Source organism: Marmota marmota, unplaced genomic scaffold, assembly GCF_001458135.2.
Source record: "Marmota marmota marmota unplaced genomic scaffold, marMar, whole genome shotgun sequence".
NCBI lineage: Eukaryota > Metazoa > Chordata > Mammalia > Rodentia > Sciuridae > Marmota > Marmota marmota.
The window spans coordinates 2264562-2273780 of NW_026000338.1; the positions used below are offsets into that span (position 1 = coordinate 2264562).

At 37.1% G+C, this 9219-nt stretch overlaps 1 protein-coding gene across 1 annotated transcript in view; it reads left to right on the top strand.

Annotated features, from left to right (window-relative positions):
• Positions 1-9219, top strand: part of Nexmif (neurite extension and migration factor) — a 60707-nt gene that overhangs the window by 42034 nt on the left and 9454 nt on the right. The gene's annotated exons all lie outside the window — the stretch shown is intronic.

Consider the following 9219-nt stretch of genomic DNA (forward strand, 5'->3'; position numbering starts at 1 on the left):
GAACAGCTTCTTATCTCTGACAACATTACTCCAAACAAGAAATGTTAGCAGCCCTCTGATTAGTGGTGATTTTTATTTGTAACATATTTCACTTGGTACCACTGGGAATATTTCTGACTAAAAACCAACACACATCCAAATATGTATGAATGTTACCAGCACACTGGGTGATATTGGCAAGTAGTATACCCTTTCAGGGACTTGGTTACCCTGCTTGTAAAATGGGGAATTTGGGATTATACTGCCTTCCAAGATCCTTCCAGCCCTGTGGTTTAGTGATTACATTTCTGAAAAGATTTTAATAACATTTTAAAAATGTAATTAACAGGATAGATTAGTAATAAGAAAAGAGATTAGAACCATATGGAGAAATGAATTATCAAAAGATAATTCAGCCTAAAGTTATTGAACTCAAGCATTAAATGTAACTCCGTGCTGCCTGGCAACAAAGGCAGTCTGTGGTTAGGACACAATTCTTGTATAAACTCATTCTCATAAAGTTCCAAGTGACAACAACATAGTCCTTCCAAGGACTCATCATCTTGCACATACCAATAGGGGCATTCCATGTTGGTCTCTGTGCCAGATGTGCCATTATATTGCCCACGTGGGCCTAGAGTCATGAAGAAAGGGACTCCCTTCAGAAAGAAATATCTGAAAGTGATTGGACTTGAGAGAGAGAACAGACAGAAATCCTGAAAATAAAATTATTTTGCAAAGGCACTGGGCCTCTCAGATGTGCCAGTAAAGTTGAGCTACCTATGCTATAAATGTTTATAAGTTAAGACTTATGGGAAGCCTGGCTATTCCTGAATTGATCCCATAAGTATCTCTGCTTGTTCTTTCTATTACTAATTCAGACCTTACCAAATATTGTGTTTTCTAGCATGTATATAGAGCTTTAACATAGACAATGCATTTTAATGTACTCTTTTCATTGGTTTATGGTCTTATGAAACTGCTCTTAAAAATCTCTTTAGAGTGATGTCACAAAGGAAATGCATATAAGAATGGTAGGGAAAGAGAGAAATAAGAAGGAAGGAAGACCCAAATGTTGAGCCACTGAGCTAGGACAAAAATGCAGCCACTATCATTTCTGCCTAAGATTCTAAATGCAAAGAGACCACCAGATTGGTGGCTACCATAACTAAAGGCAGTTGGAACATACAGAGCCTTGAGCCTTGTCACCAGTAGCAGCATCCTACTTTCTGCCTCTGACAGAATAGAGGTATGAATATTTTTAAAAAAAAAACACAGGGATATAGAAAGAGAAATGATATAGAAGGGAGTAAAGAATAGATAAAAGGGTGTATATTTTAGGCTTATCTCAGTATCACAGAAAACTTAAATCAACTCTTTATATGTATCATTTTTTCTTATACATGTAATTAATTTCAAGTTTTAGAAAATGGAAAAAATTGAAATTAAAGAAATTATGTAGATTATTCAGAGGTAGAAGAGGCCTTAGATATAATCTGGTTCATCTCCCTTATTGTATAGCTAATAACATTTTGTACCATGACTGGGGTTTAGCTCAATGATAGAGCAGTTGTTTAGCATACACAAGAAACTGAGAACACCTCAGAGAGGAAAAAACTGGGAACAGAGAGGGAAAAAAACTTGTTTGAGGACACTCAGCTAATTAGTGGTTGTGTTCTGTTTACTGCTCACTGTCACCTCTTCTATATGAGATTTTGTGCATATCTTTTGAATTTTATAATCTTTATCATGAGATATGAAATTACATTCATACAGTACTTTGGGGATATATAGAATTCTTTAGAGTTTCTCTGTGATCACATATTTTTTAATATTTTTATTTATATATGACAGCAGAATGCATTACAATTCTTATTCCACATGTAGAGCACAATTTTTCATATCTGTGGTGTATACAAAGTATATTCACACCAATTCATGTCTTTATACATGTACTTTGGATAATGATGACCATCACATTCTACCATCATTTCTAACCCCATATCCCCTCCCTTCCATTCCTACTCCACCCTATTTAGAGTTCGTCTATTTCTCCCACACTCCCCCGCCCTACCCCACCATGAGTCAGCCTCCTTATATCAGAGAAAACATTCGGCATTTGGTTTCTTGGGATTGGCTAACTTCATTTAGCATTATCTTCTCTAACACCATCCATTTACCTGAAAATGCCCTGATGTTATTCTCTTTTATTGCTGAGTAAAATTCCATTGTGTATATATGCCACATTTTTTTATCCATTCATCTATTGAAGGGCATCTAGGTTGACTCCACAACTTAGCTATTGTGAATTATGCTGCTATAAACATTGATGTGGCTGTGTCCCTGTAGTATGCTGATTTTAAGTCCTTTGGGTATAGACTGAGGAGTGAGATAGCTGGGTCAAATGGTGCTTCCATTCCCAGTTTTCCAAGAAATCTCCATACTGCTTTCCATACTGGCTGCACCAATTTGCAGCCCCACCAGCCGTGTATGAGTGTACCTTTTTCCCCACATCCTCACCAACACTGATTGTTGTTTGTCTTCATAACAGCTGCCATTCTGACTGGAGTGAGATGAAATCTTAGAGTAGTTTTGATTTGCATTTCTCTAATTGCTAGTGATGATAAACATTTTTTCATATATTTGTTGATTGATTGTATGTCCTCTTCTGAGAAGTGTCTATTCAGGTCCTTGGCCCATTTATTGATTGGGTGATTTGGTTTTTTTGATGCTTAGCTTTTTGAATTCTTTACATAACCTAGAGATTAGTGCTCTATCTGAAGTGTGAGGGGTAAAGATTTGCTCCCAAAATGTAGGCTTTCTATTCACTTCACAGATTGTTTCTTTTGCTGAGAAGAAACTTTTTAGTTTGAGTCCATCCCATTTATTGGATCATCTCTTTTTTGATGTCTTCCTCACCTTTAGTATATTTTAAACTTGCATGGCTATTTATTTAAACTTTTTTTCCTGTATTTAAAATTCATTATTTAAGATGGATGTGGTGGCACACACCTGTAACCCCAGCAACTCAGGAGGCTGAGGCAGGAGGATTATAAGTTTGAAGCCAGCCTCAGCAACTTGGTGAGGCCCTGAGCAACTTAACGAGACCCTGTCTCAAAATAAAAACTAAAAAGTACTGGGGATGTGGTAAAATGCCCCTGGGTTCAATCCGTAGTACCAAAAAAAAAAAAAAAACAACAACAACAACAACAAAAAACACCATTATTTAAGTGCTTCTTTCTTTTTTTTAATTGGAAAGGCATTTATTTATTTAACAGCAGAATGCATTACAATTTTTATTACACATATGGAATATAATTTTTCATATCTTTGTATATAGACCTAAGGTCTTGGAATACTGGTAGGTACCATAAAAGGAAATTAACCAAGCAGAATTATATATAAGACTGTGTTTTGTACTGTTGCTGATTTTGTAATCCTTTCTGCTGACTGGAACTGGGTAGGAAGAACAAGGTTAGACAAAACAAGTTGGACTAGCCTGGAAAATCTTTCATGAACCTGTGTGCTACAGCATCTCCTTGCTTTACTGCATACCTAACCAAACATTAGATTCCCCATCTGTAACAACTTTTTGATCCCTTGCTAAGGTGTGATATCTAAGGCCCTGGTTTAGCTTTGTTGCCATGTTGAACCAAACAATTGGATTTATATTCGTTAACCTTCTTTATTCCCATAAATATTCTGGCACAGGTATTTCCAAGGTTACTCTGGCTTGGAACCCAACCTTGTAATGCTTCCTTCACAACCATCTAAAATAACTCCTTTACATATCTCTTTCTCTATATGCTGAGTACTGCTCCCTTGTCTGTCATATCTAGATTATTGTCCAGATCTCTATATCACATGTCTGAAGTGCTACTTAAGACCAACATTTTCTTTTCCTTTCTATTTCCTCCTCCCTAATTTTGATCTTCTTAATATATCATACCTTAACATTATCTCCTAACCTATCTCACTGTTTTATCTCCCCCATTCTCATCAGTCCTAATTTTCTTCACTAGTCTAACCCCTTTAGTGTCTTCCTGAATTGCAGTTTAATTGACCTCCACAGTGTAGCTCCAATTTATATTTTCAGTCATATCTTCTTATGTGTACCTATTTCAGTCATACACTCAACTGTTTCCTGAATTCTCCTCCATCTTTTCCTCCAACATCATTTTAAACCATATTCTTAGCTAGGCCCTGTGGAGTTGGACAGGAGCATTTAGTCTTTGGGAGGTATCAGACATAAAGAAGTAATAGATAAACACAGAGGAGATCAAAATTCTTTGAGAACTCAGAGATGGACAGAGACTAATTTTGTTTGGAATGATAAGAGTCAAGAGATGTGTCAAAGAAAAATTGAGTAGAGAAGACAAGTAGGTGAAAGAGAAGAAGGGAAAGAATAGAGGAAGGGGAAAGGCATTCCTGTCAGAGAGAATATCAAATACAAAATAACTGGGAACAAAAAAATGATATCACATATTGAAGGAGAGAAGAATATTAGAATATTTAGGACTATAAGAGAAGACAAACAGAAAGAAAAGAGAGTACAACTTAAGAAGTTGAAGATTGAGAAGAGTACTGAATGTGAGGTTAAACAGAAAAATTTAAGGCTATTCATCACGCCTATGATTTTCTAACAGTGGCTTAAAAGACAGACTGGAGTAAAGAGGAGACTCATGGCATTTTATGAAGGTCCTTTAGCCCAGAATGCCTCTCTCCACTCTATTTCTTTTTTTTTTTTTTTTTTTTTTAAAGAGAGAGAGAGAGAGAGAGAGAGAGAGACAGAGAGACAGAGAGACAGAGAGAATTTTAATATTTATTTTTTAGTTTTCGGCGGACACAACATCTTTGTTTGTATGTGGTGCTGAGGTTCGAACCCGGGCCGCACGCATGCCAGGCGAGCGCACTACCACTTGAGCCACATCCCCAGCCCTCTCCACTCTATTTCCTTATCCACATTTTCTGAAAGATCATCCTTCAAGGTCCATCTCAAATGTTGTTGTTTCTATTGAAGCCTTCCATGATCTCACTCCCCTTTAGAAATGGAATAATTGCTCTTAATTTGGGACTCTCATTGAAACTTCCTGCCTCTCTTTCAGTGTATTACACCTACATTAAAACTTGTCTGTGGCTTATTTTCCCCACTGGACTCTGAGCACTGTGATAACAGTGCATTAATCACTTCTTGTTGCTGTAACAAAATACCTGAGACAAATTAGAGAAGGAAAGATTTATTTTGGCTCATGGATTCAAAGGTTTTAGTCCACAATCACTTTAGCTCCATTCATTCAGAGCCAGTGATGAGGTGGCAGGAGGGTGTGATAGAACAAAGATGCTCACCTAATGGTGGCCAAGAAGTGGAGAGGGAGCAAAAGATGGGCCAGGGAAAAAGATGTGCCTCTCAAAGGCACATCCCCGTTGATCTATGCCACTACACTGTGTGATTTACTGTGATCAGACGAGCAATTTGTCATATGTTCTTCCAAAAGTGCTAATCAATTTTAACTCAAAATACATTTTAAAAACTCCACCAAATTTGCTATTCTAAAATGTTAATCTTTGCGGAAACCCTAAAGCAAACCCAGAATTGTTTATATTGTAACTATAAGAAATTACAGCCAGGCATGGTCTTACATGCCTGTAATCTCAATGGCTTGGGAAGCTGAGGCAAGTGGATCACAGGTTCAAAGCCAGCCTCAACCACATAGCAAGATCCTGAGCAACTTAGTGAGACTCTGTCTCAAAATAAAAAATACAGAAAGGACTGGGGATGTGGCTTAGTGGTTAAGTGCCCCTGAGTTCAATTCCTGGTACAAGAAAAAAGAAAGAAAGAAAGAATACAATCAATCCCTCTCCAAATCATTTTATAAGCAATGAAGGTATAAATAAATTAAAATGTAGTAAAATACATACCTTTAGTTGTCTCTTTTAGAGTGGAGATTTGAAAAGTCATAGGAAAGGACCTAAGGACTGTCTTCCCAGAGTTTATCCTTCTAATTCTGGAGCACAAAACTCCAAATTATTAATAATCATTAAGTTAGTACCTATAATACCCAGTTTTCCATTTTGAAAAAAATAGGAGCCTAGTAGAATTAACCTTACAAGGTGATTATACATCTGTTAGTTGATTTTCCATTGCTATGACAAAATACCTGAGGAAAACAACTTAAAGGAAGAAAGATTTATTTTGGTTCATGGTTCTATAGGTTTCAGTCCATAGTTGCTTGGCCCCTTAGCTGTGGGCTTGTAGTGAGGCAGAACATCATGGCAGGTAGCTTGTGGTAGAATAAAACTGCTCACCTCATGGCAGCTGGGAATGGGGTATAGGGAGGGAGAGAGTAGGACATATGCTAAGGACAACAAATGCTCTTCTAAGGCACACTCCCAGTGACCTACTTCCTCCAACTAAGCCCCACCTCCTAAAGTTTTCACCACCTCCTAACAGACCATTACATTATGATTAATCCATTGATGAGGTTAGAGCCTTTATGATTCAGTCACTTTCCAAAGGGCCCACCTCTGAACACGGCTGCCTTGGGGATCAAGCCTTCAGCACATGAGCTTTTGGGGGGTAATTTCAGACCTAAATAATAACATCCAAAATGAAATATCTTCGTAACTGTATTTACCCTAGCACCTAGAGAACATTCATTACCTTCTCTCAACCCTTCCCAACTCATCAAGCTTCTACACCCAATTCTACCTATTCTTTATCTCTTGCCAAAGTACATTTTCCCTCTGAACCCAATACAATTTCTTTTACTTCAAAGCCATAAATCCTAGGTCCCAGGTCAGATTTTACCTTTAGAGAGAATTTATGTCCTTAGGGAAATAACATCCCAGAGTAAAGTTACAGTGGCACTAATATGTCCCCTGACATAGTGCTCTTATACTGTCTGACAAGAATGGATAATTGTTGATATCTAAATGAATTTCTCCTTTATATATTTCATGGTACATTAATTTTTACTAATATTCAATACTTCTCTGAGGCAGCTGTTCATTATTTTATTACCTGAAAGGGGTGGAAGTACAGGGCAGTAATATGTGGAAATCTGTATTTCTATAGCCTTGTTTGGGACAGGAATTGGAATGGTAAGAATTGTGGAGAAGGCATTTTGTGTTTTAAGAAAATATACCTGCTTGGCATGGGGGCGCATGCCTATAATCCTAGCAGCTCAAGAGACTGAGACAGGAGGATCGCGAGTTCAAAGCCAGCCTCAGCAAAAGCCAGGCACTAAGCAACTCAGTGAGACCCTGTCTCTAAATAAAATACAAAATAGGGCTGGGGATGTGGCTCAGTGGTTGAGTGCCCCTGAGTTCAATCCCTGGTACCCCCCAACCAAAAAATAAAATAAAAAAGGTTAAGGATGTAGGTTAGAAGTGCCCCCAGGGGTCTATCCCCACCACAGGAAGAGGAGGAAGAGAAAAGGAAAAATTCCCCATTTCTTGGTCAGGAGACATGGGTTCCATTCACGGATCTATCAGTATGATTTTTATGACCTTATCTATCATATCATATTCTCTCTGTGCCTTAGTCTTCCTGGTGTTAAAAATGGACTTCCTCATAAATAACTATAAATATCAGGGACAAGACAACATTAAAGTATCAAAATAATGTGACTCTATCAAGTCCCTACCACAATGGGATTAGTGGAGAGATTAAAGAGAAATAAAATGATCCCTGAAGTTCTATTGAGTTCCTTAAAAAGAAAGATGCACGTTGTAATCCATTATGGTAGTGTGATTCCATCTGACCCATGGGTTCCTTTCTGAAGCAGAGCAACCATTCAAACTGTTCACTTTGTCTCATCACAAATTAGTCCTCCTTGACAAGGATTTGGGACTTCAATATTGCTATCCACTCCTCTCCATCTTTTAAAATTCCCCAGCCCTTGTTTCTGTTGAAAATACAAGTAAGCATTTCTTTCTCTTTTCCCTGACACTCATGGTTTATTGCCTACTCATCAAGGACTCATAAAATAAGGAGAAAGTTGGGAAATTCTAATATATAAATGTTAAGGGAAATGCAGAATCATCTAAATTTTTAAAGACTGAGATATTGTCTAATAGAGACTCTTATTTTATTGAAAATTGGGCCCATATAGGTAAACATCTTATGGATTGAATTGTGTGAAATTGTTACTGCTTTTGTTCCCTCTATGTTGAATCCATCTTATATAGTGTATGTACACAGAGATGCTCCTTGATTTATGATGGGGTTAGATCCTGATGAACTCATCATAAGTTGAAGATATCATCAAATTTAAAATGCATTTAATATGCCTAATTTACCAAACATCATAGCTTGGCCTAGCTTACCTTAAACATGCTCAGAACACTATTAACCTACAGTTAGAAAAAAATCATTTAACAGCCTATTTTATAATAAATTGTTGAATATTTTACATAATTTATTGAATACCAGTATGTAAATATGTTGGCAATACAATATACTAAGAGTGTTGGTCATTTACCTTTACATGGCTAACTGGTAGCTATAGCTCACTGCCCCTACCTGGCATCATAAGAGAAGAGAAGTTATCATATAACTTATCCCTTGCTCAGGAAAAGATCAAAATTCAAAGTACAGTTTCAACTGAATTTATATTACTTTCATACCATCATAAATTCAAAAAGTCATAAGCTAAATCATTATAAGTTGGAGATCATCTGTATTACAATCAATGAGTATACAATTCAGATTCTTGTTACAGATGCTTGGCTATCAGTATTATGTGATTTTTAATAAAAAGATGAATACCTACCTGGAGAGGATGTCTAGGGATGGGATAGAGGGCTGGAATGAACACGGATGTGTAGATGTTGTAGTGACACATCATAGATACCTCTATCTCTGGGGCCTCATCTCCCATCATTTTTATATACATACACTAGGTGGTTGGTCAGGAGATGGGGGGGTTATAGATATGTTTACTATGCCTGAAAAGTATCAGATGATGCTGGGGCCTTTTCAGAAAATCTAGATCTTATTTGTTGTCACATTTTAAAATCTTGATGTAGGTTTGGAGGAATACTTGTCAAAATCTTAGTTAAGATCCTAAAGTTGAGAAATCAAGGAATTCCCTACCTCTTTAAACCTTAGCAATCAAATTTTAGGGCATAGAATGAAAAAATCTGAGTGCATTGTGTGTGTGTGTGTGTGTGTGTGTGTGTGTGTGTGTGTATATGCAGGTTGGACAGCATTTGGTCTTGGAATGAAACAATAATATA